Source organism: Stegostoma tigrinum, chromosome 5, assembly GCF_030684315.1.
Source record: "Stegostoma tigrinum isolate sSteTig4 chromosome 5, sSteTig4.hap1, whole genome shotgun sequence".
In the NCBI taxonomy this organism is placed as follows: domain Eukaryota; kingdom Metazoa; phylum Chordata; class Chondrichthyes; order Orectolobiformes; family Stegostomatidae; genus Stegostoma; species Stegostoma tigrinum.
In genome coordinates this window covers 85,832,817-85,847,039 of record NC_081358.1, presented here as the reverse complement: position 1 = coordinate 85,847,039, position 14,223 = coordinate 85,832,817, and positions in this window count along the sequence as shown.

The window sequence follows — 14,223 nt, the reverse complement described above, 5'->3', positions numbered from 1 at the left end:
CCATCACTTTCCCTGCCATATTTCCCAAGAGAAGCTCAAGTTTTTCCCCAATTCTAGTCGGGTCATATACATACTGATTGAGAAATTCTTCCTGAACACACTTAACCAATTTATGCCCATCCAAGCCCTTAACACTATGGCAATCCCATTCGATGTGAAGGAAGTAAAAATCCTCTACTATTACAACCCTATTAGTCTTGCAGCTATCTGTGATATCCTTACATATTTGCTCCTCAATCTCTGGCTGACTATTTTGGAGACCTATTGTACAATGCTATCAAAGTGATCCCGTCACCTTTTTGTTTCTGAGTTCTACCCATATCGACTCAGTGGATGAACCCTCAAGAATATCTTCTCTCAGCACTGCTGTGATGTTCTCCCCAACCAAAAACACTACTCCCCCTCCTTTCTTGCCTCCCCTTCTATACTTCCAATACCATCTGTGCCCTGGAATATTGAGCTGCCAGTTCTGTCCTTCCCTCAGCCATGTCTCTATAACAACTATAATATCCCAGTTCCCATGTTCCCATGTATCCATCCATGCCAAAATTCATTCGCCTTACCTGTCAGGCCTCTTGCATTGAAATAAATGCAGTTTAACACAGACATCCCTTCCTTCCAGCTGTGCCCTTGCTGGCCCTGCCTAGTCCTGAGAATGGCAACACTGCCTTTACTATTTAACTTGTTCTCAGTAACCTCTGTACTATCCTCAACTTTCTCTTTCATCTTCCTACTGCTTTGGACCCCACCCCTAGCCAGACTATATTAAATCCTCCCAAGGAGCTCTAGCAAATTTCCCCACCAGGATATTGGTCCCCTAATGAAGAAAGATAGAAAGAAATGCAAAAGAGTTTAGGGAGGAAAAGCTTAGGAACCAGTCAACTGAAAGCACAACCACCAACAAAGGAAAAATATGTCAATTATATCTCCACCAATGCCACTAGTGAGCAAAGGACCAGCAGCATATTCAGCCCTCAGTTTCCTCATGGATGGGGAATTCTTACAACTGGCAAAGCTTGGCTGTTGCACATTACATGGGCAGAACAAATTAATATTGTTAGATTTAACCATTCATCCAAATCCAGCAGTGTGTTTCAATGGGAAGATTGTTTATCATAAATTTGTGTATGTTTTGCGGTTTAAAAGTCCCTTGGCTGATTCACTGTTTTCTTCAATATGTTAACCACCCGATTTGCAGATTGCTTTAATAGAACCAGTTATAGCAGCTGTCCTTGCTTCCCTATCAGCCCTTTATCCCTCAGAAATATTGGTAAACAGATGAGGGCACTCCTCCTTCAGACCAGTAGGATTTGAGGGTTGGTATATGGCCTCCATGGCAGGTGAAAGCCCACAGCCTCTAGGTCCTCTGGTGCTGAACCTGAATGCTTTTGATCACTCTTGTCCAACTTCACAAGAAGACCAAACTGTTTACATTGACAAGCAGGTCATTGGAGATAATCACTAAATCCAAAACAGTTTCTGGTTATGGACGTTCAAATGCTGCAGTGCCTCAGTTATTGGCCATTTCAGACAATTAACTTTTGTATTTGAAAATAAGGAGCTCTTCCCTCAAGAGGCGATGTGGTGGTGGAGAGAGTGCTTGGTACAGTTATTTATTTCACCTGGGAAGCTATAGTGATGCAGAATTGGACCCAATTGAGTAGGTGGGATTTAGGGTCTTGATTTCATGTGGAAATGCTTGCTCTTTTTCCAAAGCTATAAATCACATTGTCATGCTTTTGTTTCATTATGTCCTTTTTGCCGGTTTCCACTTTGAGACAGTAGTATCTCTCCTGCTGGATTGAAGTAGCATTGACATCTGTTTATATGAAGGTTCAACCCCTAATCAGATTCGTTTCCTGACTCATTCACTCCAGCATTTCTAAGAGCTGCCAGATTTGAAGCTGACCAGCAAAGGATCTCAGTTCAACAAAGGCTCACTGGACTTGAAACATTAACATTGCTTTTTTTCTCAACAGCTGCTGCCAGACTTGGTCTGTTTCTGCAGCATTTTCTGTTTTTGTAACACTGAGAGTCTGTTTGGAATCTGTGACCGAGAAATTCATTGACATTGAGTATATAGTACATTGTTATATAGGTACAGCGGGCACGTTATCATTGAATATGGTAAGAAGGATGGACCTACATATTAAGTGCTTATGTACTCTTCTCTGGATTGAGGACAGTTGAAGTATCCAGGACTGCACAAAGAACAGGCATTTCAGAACCTTCACATGTGCTAATGGTATGATTTGGAGCCATTTTCAACAAAGAATAGACCAACACGATAGAGTGAAAAAGGATAGCAGGCCCAGCAGCATCAGAGGAGCAGGAAAGCTGACGTTTCAGGTCGAGACCTGAAACGTCAGCTTTCCTGCTCCTCTGATGCTGCTTGGCCTGCTGTGTTCATCCAGCTGTAAACTTTGTTTTCTCAGATTCTCCAGCATTGGCAGTTCCTACTATCTCTGTAAACAAGGATATTCTGTTTCCATTAATGGGTATGTCAGTAACTAGGATACACAATTTCAAGATTATCAGCAAGAGAGTTAGGAGTGAGATGAACAGAAACTCCTTTACTCAGAATTTTTAGGATTTGGCATTTCCTGGGATAGTGGTGTCGGTAGAATCCCTAGGAGGTTTCAGAGGAGAGCTACATATGCATTTGAAAGTGATGAATTTAGAAGGCAATGGCAATAGAGCTGTAGAATGGGACTAGCTGGGTATCTCTTTCAGGAGCCAGTAGTTTCTCTACTTCGGAGCCTGTCAGGTCGGGTTCAAATACCCTGTTCTGGAAGCGTACCATAAGAAGGGGGCCCGCTTGTAGTGCAGTAATAGTGTCCCTGCCCCTCTACCAGGATGCCCAGGTTCAAGTTCCACCTCCTCCAGCAGTGTGTAATAACACCACTGAACAGTTGATTCGAAGAATAGGTCGAATTGTCTCCTTCTGTACTGTAAAATTCTATGATTCCACATCCTTTCGAGGAAGTTTGCTGAAGTTTAAATTAGTTCTTCATGGAGATGGGGATTTGGCTGGAGCTACAGTAGGTGGATAATGCAGAGACAAGTATAGAAACGGACCAAGTCAGTGTAGCAAAGGTCTTTTCCTGAGAGTAGGGGAGTTCAAAACTAGAGGGCATAGGTTTAAGGTGAGAGGAAAATGATTTAAAAAGGACCTGAGGGGCAACTTTTTCACACAGGGGTATGAATTGCCAGAGGAAGTGGTCGAGGCATAAGAATGGTCAAGTGAGAATGCAGGTACTGGTGCAACATTTAAAAATCATTTGGATATAAAATAGAAAAATTTTGGAGGGATATGAGCCAAAGCAGGCAAATTGGACCAATTTAAATTTGTGAAACCTGGTTGGCATGGACAAGTTGGACTGAAGGTTCTGTTTCCGTGCTGTATGACTCTATGACCACTGGCATACCACAGAGTTGGGTTCTGGGTGCTTTGCTGTTTGTTGTGTACATTAATGATCTAGACGTGAATGTAGGAGATACTATCAGTAAGTTCACAATTGATAGAACAATTGGCAACATGGTAAATAGTGAGGAAGAAAGTCTTAGATTACGGGGTGATATAAACAGGCTGGTCAGATGGGTTTAAAAATGGCAAATGGAATTTAATCCTGAAAAGTGTGAGGTGATGCAATTCAGGAGGACTAACAAGGCGAGGAAGGACATGCTTATTAGTAGGGTTCTAGGAAGTACAAAGGGTCAGAGGGACCTTGTTTTGTTTGTCCATATAAACCTGAAGGCAACAGGACAGATAGGTAAGGCGAATAAGAATGCATGTGGGATACTTATGTTTATTAGTCAAGACATTGAATACATGAGCAAGGAGGTCATGATGGAGGTGTAGATAATATTATTTAGGCCGTAGTTGGAGTACTGTGTGCAGTTGTGGTCACCATGTTTTAGGAAGAATTTGACTGCATTAGAGAAGGTATAGAACAGGTTCATCAGGATGTTACTTGGGCTGGATCAGTTTAGCTGTGAAGAGAACCTAAATAAACTGGGTTTGTTATTCTTAGAGCAGAGAGGGCTGAGAATGAACCTGATGTTCTCAGAGCATAGACAGCGTGGATTGGGTTGAACTGTTCCCCAATAACCAGAAGTCGCAGTTTTAAAATAAGGAGCAGGGGATTTGAGGAAACATGTTTTACCCTGAAGGATGGTAGAGGTGGGAACCTCAAGACTTTTAAGAAGTATTTAGATGAGCACTTGAAGCACTGTAGCATACAAGGCTACCAGCTAAGTGCTGGAAAATGGGATAAGAATAGGTGGATATTTCATGAATGGCATGGATGCAAGGGGCCACTTTTCATGTTGTAAGAACTCTATGGCTATGAATCTGAAGAACCTTTGATATTTCTGACTATTAGAGAGACATAATCAGTTATGTGTAGTTTGTGTGTAACTGCTCCACAAATGTGGTGCATTGTGAGGAGGTAGGCCTCCATGAATGAAAATATTGAACCCACTACATATTGCAGGACGTCTTCTCAAAACTGGACTCATCACAGCCAGTGTCAGTTCAGATGTGTTCAGAATAACAAATTCCACATTTCCCCTATCTGTTTTTGGAAACTGGATTATTCTAGAAAGTGAGATGATAAGGAAGATTTCATTGGATTTGTTCTCACAGTTATTGAAATAATGGGGTACCGCAAAGTTGGGCAGAGCTAAACAGATCATGTAAAAGAATCCATGTATGTTTGTACCGTGTGGAACTGTCAGACAGATCTTAGGCTGGGAAAATCTGTGATAGAATTATGACAGAATGTTTTTTCTCCTTATTAATGAGCTGGATAAAGACATTGGAAGAAGAGACTACAGGTTTTGCTAATGGATCCTGATAGAATTTAGAATCTTGGACGAGATAAATATTCTACAAATAAATATGTACATGCCAGCCATTGTGCCCACAACTTTTGTCTTTCATTATTGATGAATGCAGCATGATGTGTTTGAACTGTAGTTTTAGGCTTGTGCACATCATGCATAGTTGTCTGGTTTAGGCTTCTGAGCATTAGAAAGATCTGAGGATTTTTCTTCATGAAATATTGAATGTCTGTGATCACTGCTACAAGGTTATTGCAAAAATGGATTCGTTGTTTAGCTGGAACAATTAACTTTAAAACTAGAAGTACAATTTTTACAAGAAAAATGTCTTGACTCAGCTACATCTAGAATATTGTGTCCAGTTTTGTTAGTTTACATCGAAGGAAATTTTCAAGGCCTTGGAAAAGATCTGGAGGAGGGACACTAAAATGATACTTAGTTTAAGGGTCTTTAGTTATCAGAATAGGGAAATGGGATTATTTACTTTGGGAAAAGTGTAGACTTTGGGGGAAGCCATTAAGGTGCTTAAAATAGTGAAGGGATTCTACGCATTGGACAATTTATTTGAATAAAATGATAAAGAAGAAACCTGGCATGTAGCACTTTTCAGAACTACCAGATACCTCCATTTTACAGCTAATGAAGTATTCTGAAATGTACTGACTTGTAAGATTGGAAATATGGCAACTAATTTTATGGACAACAAAATCTCTCAAATTATGTAATAATGATCAAATAATCTGTGTTAATGATGTTGATTGAGAGATAAATATTGCTGAGGACCTCGAACTAGGAGCCACTGTTTAAAAATAAGGAATCACTCATTTAAAACAGAGATGGTGTGAATTTATTTTCTCACACAGTGTGTTTGGAACGCTCTTCTTGAAAAGAAGTGGAAGCAAAGTCTTTGGATACTTATAAGGCAGAGCTGGATAGATTCTAGATAAGGAAAGGATTGATAGATTTTTGGGGTCAGTGGGAATGTGGATTTATGGTTACAACCAGATACGTCATAATTTTATTAAATGGCAGAGCAGGCTTGAGGGGCCAAACGCCCTTAGTCTCTTGTCTTATGTTCATGTTCGTACATCGGGCACAAGGGATAACCCCAATGCTACTCCACTTTTTTCGAAATAGAACTATGGAAACATTTCATCTCCATGAATAGGCAGTTGAACAGGGCTTTGGTTTGATATCTCATCAGAAAGGTGATAGGGGAGTACTCCCTCAGCACTGCATTTAAGAGTCCCCCATGATTTTTGTGCTGAAGCCTTCAAGCAGGAAGAAATAAGAAACATCATTTTAAGTTTTAGGCTAACTGGGACTAAAAATACTCATCCTTCTGCTTATCTGAATCTTGCTTGTTTGTCTTTAGGGTCAGAAAGCAATTTCAAAGAACTTTTTTGTTACTTGTTTTGACTTGTATTCTTGGTGGTGGCACAGTGGCTCAGTGGTTAGCACTGCTGCCTCACAGTGCCAGGGATCCAGGTTTGATTCCAGCCTCAGGTGACTGTCTGTGTGGAGTTTTAACATTCTCCCTGTGTCTGTGTGGGTTTCCTCTAGGTGGTCTGGTTTCCTCCCACAGAGCAAAGGTTTGTAGGCTAGGTGGATTGGCCATGCTGAATTGCCTGTAATGTTCATGGATGTATAGATTATACGGGTTATAGAGGGATGGGTCTGGGTGGGATGTTCTGAGAGTCAGTGTGGGATTGTTGGGTCAAAGGGCCTGTTTCCCCACTGTAGGGATTCTATGATCTATGATCTTTTCCAAGAGATTGATAGTAAAGGTAGGTTGCACCACTGAGTTGGGATGGAATTTTTGGGTCAATTGCTCACTCTCTAACCTTTGTTCACTGGAAAAGTTTATATTGGCTATGTTTTTATGTCTGTAAGTCCAAATAAATGTCATTGTTCAAAGTTTGAGAACAGTGTGGCAAAATATGTGGTATCGTAATGACAACACATGTAGTGTCTGATCATTATTTCCATCGACATGTTACAGTGAAACAGGAGGTAGTTGAGATACCGGATTGGCTAATACTAAATGAAGAGGTATTAGAAAGGCTTTTTGTACTTAAATTGTTCATTCACTAGGACACTAGATTCACTAGACGAGATGCATTCAAGGATGCTATTAGACCATAAAACGTAGGAGCAGAAGTAGATCATTCAGCCATTGAGACTGTTCCAACATTCAATGAGGTCACAACTGCTTTGATAATCCTCAACTTCACTTTCCTGCCCAAATCCTAAAAGCCTTGATATCCTTAATGATTGAAAATTTTGCCTATTTCAACCTTGCATACATTTAATTATCCAGCTTCTTCAACACTCAATGGTAAAGAGTTCCATTGATTCAGTAACAACATACTCAATTACTGAACTTTCACAACTACTTCCACAGAAAGAACAGAAATTCGTTGGAAGTTTAAGTTCAGAAAAGTTTCTTTGTCTAATTCCTGGGATAAAAGGGTTAACCTTATGAGGATAGGTCAGACAGGTTGGTTCTGCATCCATTGGGGTTTAGAAGAATGAGAAATGTAAAAAAGAAGAAAGTGAAACAAAGATCTTGAAGAGACTTGACAGAGTGGATGCTAAAAGGATGTTTTCTCTTGTGGCAGAGACTAAAACTAGAGCAGATTAATAATAAAGGGTCTCTCACTTAAAATGGAGGAAAGGAGAATCTGTTTTTGTTCAAGGGTAAGAATCTTAGAAATTCTCTTACTCAGAAAGAGTGGAGACATGAACATTGAATATTTTCTATAGTAAATATATAGACAGATTCTTGACAAACAAGAGAGTCAAAGGGCATTCGGCCTATGCAGGAAAGTAGAGCCGATGCCATAATCATATCAGATCTTCTGGGTTTGAATAACCTACTCCCATTGAGAGAATAGAACCAGAGGACGCAAATTTAAGATGATTGGTAAAAGCTCCAACAGCAATTTAAGGAAAACCCTCAGCAAGTGGTTATGGTCAGTGAGGTACTTCCTGGCAGCATGCTCGATGCAGATTGAAAATTGGTTTTTACAAAGAAATTAAATAAGCATCAAAAAGGGAACCAATCGTTGCAATACTGGAACAGAATTGGGGACCAGTACTGTCTGAGTTGTTCTTGCAGGGAGCTGGGCTGAATGGTGTCCTTTGGTGTTGCAACCATTCTATATTTCTCTACAGTTGAACTGAATTCAGCTGATTTGACACTTTTTGAACAACTAGCCAAGAACAATTTCTACTGTTCATTCCAGATCCTAATTCTCCAATCTTTCTTAGTAATTGAAATTCCACATCACTGGAACCATTTTCAGAAAGGTCTTCCACACTCTTGGCAATGCCTTCATGAATTTCCAAAACAGTGGCATCCAGAATTGGATGCAATACTCCAAATGATGCTGAGTTAGTGCCTTATGTAAATTTAACACAACCTCTTATACTCTGTGCCCTAATAATAAAAGCTCAGGATACTGTATGTTTTATTAACTGAACTCTGCATCTGTCCTGCTACTTTTGATGACTTTGCACATATACATCCAGATCCCTCTGGTCGTTTGGAGTTGTATCCTTTACTTTATATTGTCTTTCCACTTTCTTTCCAACAAAATGAACCACTTCGCACTTCTCAGTATCAAACTTCATTTGCCACCTACTCACCCACTCCACCAACTCACCTGTCATTTTTGAAGTTTGACCTAGCCTTCCCACAGTTTACAATGTTTCCATGTTTCATATCACCCATAATTTTAAAATTGTGTTCTATACACCAAAATCTAGATCACTAATATACATCAAGTGCAACAAGGGTCCCAGCACTGATCACTGGGGTGCTTCACTGTAAATCTTCAAGCATGAAAAGCAACAATTAACCATTACTCTTTGTTTTCTGTCACTAGAACAATTTTATATTCATGTTTCTACTTTCTTAAAATTTGTTAACTCTAACTTTGCTCACAAGTCTGCCAGGCTGAACTGTATCCAATGCCTTCTCAAAGTCCATGTACACTACATCAACAGCGTTGCGCTTGTCAAACCTCTCTGCAACCTCTTCAAAAATCTCCAGTAAGCTAGTTAAACATGATTCTCCATGAATAAATCTGTACTGGCTCTCCTCAAAGAACCTGCTTTTGTACATGTAATGGTTACTTTTGACAAGAACTGTTGTTTCCAAAAGTGTTCCAATCACCAAACCTGATCATCACTGTGACTGTGATTGCTTGGCTTATCCTTACACCCTTTTTTGAATAAGTGCATAAGATTTTTATTATCCAATCGTTGGATACAATCCTTAAATTTAAGAAAGACGCTTCTTGCCAGAGGCTCTGCAATTTCCATTCTCACTTCCCTCACTTATTATTGGGTGCATCACAACTGGTTCTTAAGCTGTGTCAATTTTAAGTACAGACAGACTATCCATTACCTCCTGCTTGTCAACTTTAAGCACTTGAAATGGCTGAATGTCCTCCTCTTATACTATGGCCTGGTTGGCATTTTTTTTTGTTGGTAAGCAGATTCAATGAATTATTTCAGCCATGCACTCTGCCTCTGTGTGTTGGTCCCATTCCTTTTTTTTCCATTCATTCATGGCCTAAGGGCTTCACTGGCTAGGCCAGCATTTATTGCTCTGAGGGCATTTAAGAGTCAACCGTATTTCTGTAGGTTTGGAGTCACAGATAGGCCTGAACAGTAAGGACAGCAGGTTCCTTTCTTAAAGGGTTAGTGAACCAGATACATTTTTCCCTACAATTGACAATGGATTCACTCTAAATTTCAGATTTTTCTGGGATTCAAATTCCACCGGCTGCCATGGTGGGATTTGAATCCAGGTCCCTGGATTAACCGTCCAGTGATTATACCACTGTTGCCTTTCCTTAATATCGCTATTACCTTACATATGCCTATATAAAACTTCAGCATTCCCTTTCATATCTCTTTCTATCCCTCTACACCTTCCACATCTAGCTTGGTTCTCAATTTTATTTTTTTACCAAACATCTATCACAAGTACACATTTTCTTTTTTATCGTAGTTTCTACCATTTTGTCGTCCAGGGAACTCAGGATTTCTTTGCCATTCTTCTCTGTTTTGAGGAACGAACATCTTTACTCTGTACAATCGTCTCTTAGTAGTCAGCCCATTGTTCAGCTGCAGATTTTTCTGCCAAGTCTTACTGCAATTTATTTGATCCAAGTCCATTCTTATGCCACTGAAGTTGGCTTTCTCCCAATTAATTATTCTTATTTAGGGTTGTTCAGTATCCTTTTTCAAAGTCACCATAAATTTTGTGACACATTGATCACAATTCAAAGGTGCTGTCATTGACACTTGATTACTTGACCCACTTCAATTCCAAGAATGAGGCCTATCAGTTAGTGCTTCCTTTCTTCTTGGACTGGACACATAATACTGCAGATAATTTCCCCAAACACATTCTTGAGTCTGAGGAATGTTCGCTGGATTGAAACATTAACTATGATTTTTCCTTACAGTTCTGCCAGACTTGTTGAGCTTTTCCAGCAACTTTGGTTTTTGTTCTAGGAACTCTTAGCCCTCTCTGTTCTTTATACTGAATATATTAGTATTGGAATTAAGAGCTGGAGTAGGCCATTCGGATCCTTGAGCCTTCCCTGCCATTCAATAAGATCATGGCTGATCTGATTATCACCCCAAATCTACATTGCTACCTATGCCCAATAACCATTCATCCTTTTGCTTAGCCAGAATCTATCTATCTCAGTTCTAAAAATAGAATAGCATTCAAACAGTTCGAGCAACTCAAGACTGGCATCCATGAAACACTGTGACCCATTAGAAGCAGCAGAGTTCGACTCCAAAATAATCTGCAACCTCATAACCTGGCATATCCCCCACTCTGCCTTTACCATCAAGCCAGGCGATCAACCTTAGTCAGTGAAGAATACAAAAGGTCATGCCAGGAGCAGCACCAGGCACACTTAAAAATGAAGCGTCAACCTGATGAATCTACAAAATGTACTTTAAATATAATTCCAAAACAGAATCACATGTGTGCCAAGCAGCATAAATAGATAGGTAGATAAAGTGATAGACAGGGCTAAGTTATTCCAACAGATTAAATCTTAGCTCTGCAATCCTGCCACAGCTAGTTATGAATGTTGGTGGATAATCAGTCAACTCACTGGAGGAGGAGGAGGCTGCATCTGCAATGATCAGGGAGCACAGCACCTCAGTACAAAAAAAGTCTGAAACATTTACAACGATCTTCAGCCATAAGGTCCCAGTGGATGATACAGAGATCTCCAGCACCATAGATGCTAGACTTCAACCAATTTGATTCATTTCATGTGATATCAAGAAATGTGTGGAAGCACTGGATAATGCAAACACAATGGGCTCTAGCACCATTCACTGATGTTATTAAAGATGTATACTCCTTGCTGCATCTCTAACCAAGCTGTTCCAATGCAGCTACAACACTGGCATCTACCTGACAAGGTAGACAATTGTCCAAGTTGCTGTAAATTCTGAGCATCTGACATACTCTTGTAGCCACAGTACTTAAATGGCTAGTTTCTGATCAGTGGTATGTTGATTATGTGATTCAATGATAGTAATGCCATTGATTGTCAAGGGACAATGGTTAAATTCTGTCTTGCTGGAGATAGTCATTGCCTGACACAGGCAAGAAGTTACTTGCCACTTGTCAGCCCATATTTAGGCATTGCCGTGTTTGGTGTTGGACATCCCGGCAGTTCCTTTGTCTTCCCTTGCCTCACTATGCTTGCATCAGTCATTAGTCAAGGGCGAGGACATGTTTCTATGTGTTATCGTACAGTAACAATCTTATACCTGAACCATGTACAATAGTGTTCACACCAAACATATTGCATGTGCATCAACCGGATGGCCATGTTTCAATGTATAAGGGGAGTGTTTTGTTCTGTGAGGGAGGAGACTTGACTTTTGAGTGGCTTGAGACTCTTCAAAATGCGATAGCATTACATGGACGCCCATACAGTAAGGGTGAGATATATTTGCAAACACTACTTGCTGTGTGAACCTTAGCCATTAAGTTGTGCTGATTATAAGGGATGGGATCATTTCTTTAGTAAGGGATAAAGTCAGAACACAATGTAGAATCTATTTGAGTGGAGCTGTGAAACAGCAAGGGTGGGAAACATTGGTTGGAGTTACTTATAGGCCACCAAACAGTGGTAGTGCAAGGCATAGTATTAATCAGGAGGTGAGAGAAATACATAGCACGGGCAACAAAGTCATGATGGGTGACCTCCAACTGTATATAGACTGGGTAAACAAATTGAGCCCTTAACCTGTGGAGGACGAGTTTCTGGAATGTGCTAGGGATTGGTTTCTATAGCAGTATTTTGAGTAACTAACTGGAGGACCAACTATTTTTGAATCAGCATTAGGCAATGAGAAAGAGCTAATTACTAATCTTGTAGAAGAGCCTTTCAGAATAAGGGACCACAATATGATAGAATTTTTACAGTGAGATAATACATCCTGAAGCAAGAGTGTAAATTTGAATAAAGGAAATCATGAAAACATAACGCACAAATTGCTTGAGGTGGATTTGGAAATACATTAAAAGGCATTACTGTACATCAGCAATAGATAGTCTTTAAAGAACCATTACATGACTTACAGCAACTATTAATTTGTTCAAGTTGGAAAAACTCACAAAATATCAGCCAACCATGGTTAATCAAATGATGAAGCAGTTTCATGAAGATCCACCGGAACATTAGCCAAGATTTCCCAGATTTAAGACTAAGTGTGGGGGTGTATGCATTAGAGTCAACTAATTTGTGACATCCACTATTGAGAAAGCTCACTGTGTTATGTGCCAATCAGCTTGATAAAAATTGAATGGTGGGCTTCTCAGCTTATCAAAGGCCTTGACTTGTCACTAGATTGGAGTAAACAGGATGTCCTTACCGACCCTGCAGGTATGTTACCCTGGTTAGTCATTTAGGAAACCACAAGACTTTTAAGTGGCTATTAATTGATCACTTAATCACTGGTGAGTTGTGAACATCTCACCTCACATCACTTATTTGTTGAGGTGGTGAGAAGGGAGTGAGTACCTTGACAGTGCCAACTTCCTAAATTTTTCTTCTCTTGCCACCTGCGGGAAGGGGTTCTGGTTAATATCTTGAAAGGCAAAACTTCAAATAACGTAGCACTTCCTCAGTACTTTAAGTTCTGCGTTAGGGTTAATCCAACATCCTTCTGTTACTATGCTGTGACTTACTATTTCCTGCGGCAAAAACAATTGAATGCGGTGACAAATCAATGTGCAAGTAAAATTCAATCTCTTTGTGGCAATTTTAAATTCATGACTTCTTGTCATCCATTCCCCATCCAATTAATAACTTCACCTTTTCTATTGGAATTCATCACAATTTTGAAAAGCAACATTAAATATATTCTTTCTTCAGCAATTGAAATTGTCTAGTGTTTTTAATCTCTCGGCATAACTGTAGTTTTAATAATCTTAGAGAAATTACATTAAATTCTGTCCATTGTTATAATGTCCTGGAATTGTCATGATCTGTCAATGATCAGTAAATTTATTTTGTTTTGGCTTGAAATAATGAACTAAATTGTTAACCAATTGGTTTGATGAAAGGGTAAAACAATTGACAGGCATGTGCAGGAATCAGTCACAAAAGACTAAATTCAGTGTCAGCAGAATTTTTAGTCTTGCAAATTGATGCTGCCACTCCAGGGCTCTTCCTTCACTCCAAGAATGTTGTTTAATTGGTAATCTCTGAATCCTCTTGCACTGACACACATCAAGATTCCAGCAGAGACATAGAAATCCCAATATTCCCCTGATCTAGCATACCTGAATTCTGCCAATCTCCAGATTCCCCTTTATTAGTGATAACATTTCAAACCCCTATGCTTTTAACCCCAGAACTTTAGACCTAATTAATTCTGAGGCTAATATACAAAACTTGGAATTAGTCAGAGTACTATTTTAGTTCAGAAACATTTCTGAAAGTAACTGAATTCTAGTCCCTTCCAGCTACTGCTAAGCCAAAAGGTTGAAAAATTGGATAGCGTTGTGTTTTGGATGCAAAGATTGAGGTGGGCTACAGATATATTTGGTATACCCATCTCATCTGCATTATTATAGTCTGTCCCAAATGACTCCCATTCTTCTATTCAGCATAATTCATACAAGCTGACTACATTCTCTGTGTTCAAAGCATTATTTTTAGACACATGAACAGCCAGACTGCTCTCTAAAGACTGAACCTTTAGGGAAGCTGCATTGAAAGGTAAAGTGCAGTGATCACCAAGGCAGACAGACTCTCCCACAGTGATGAAAATGATATTGGAGGCATTAAATATGGTCAAACTAGAGTTTTATAC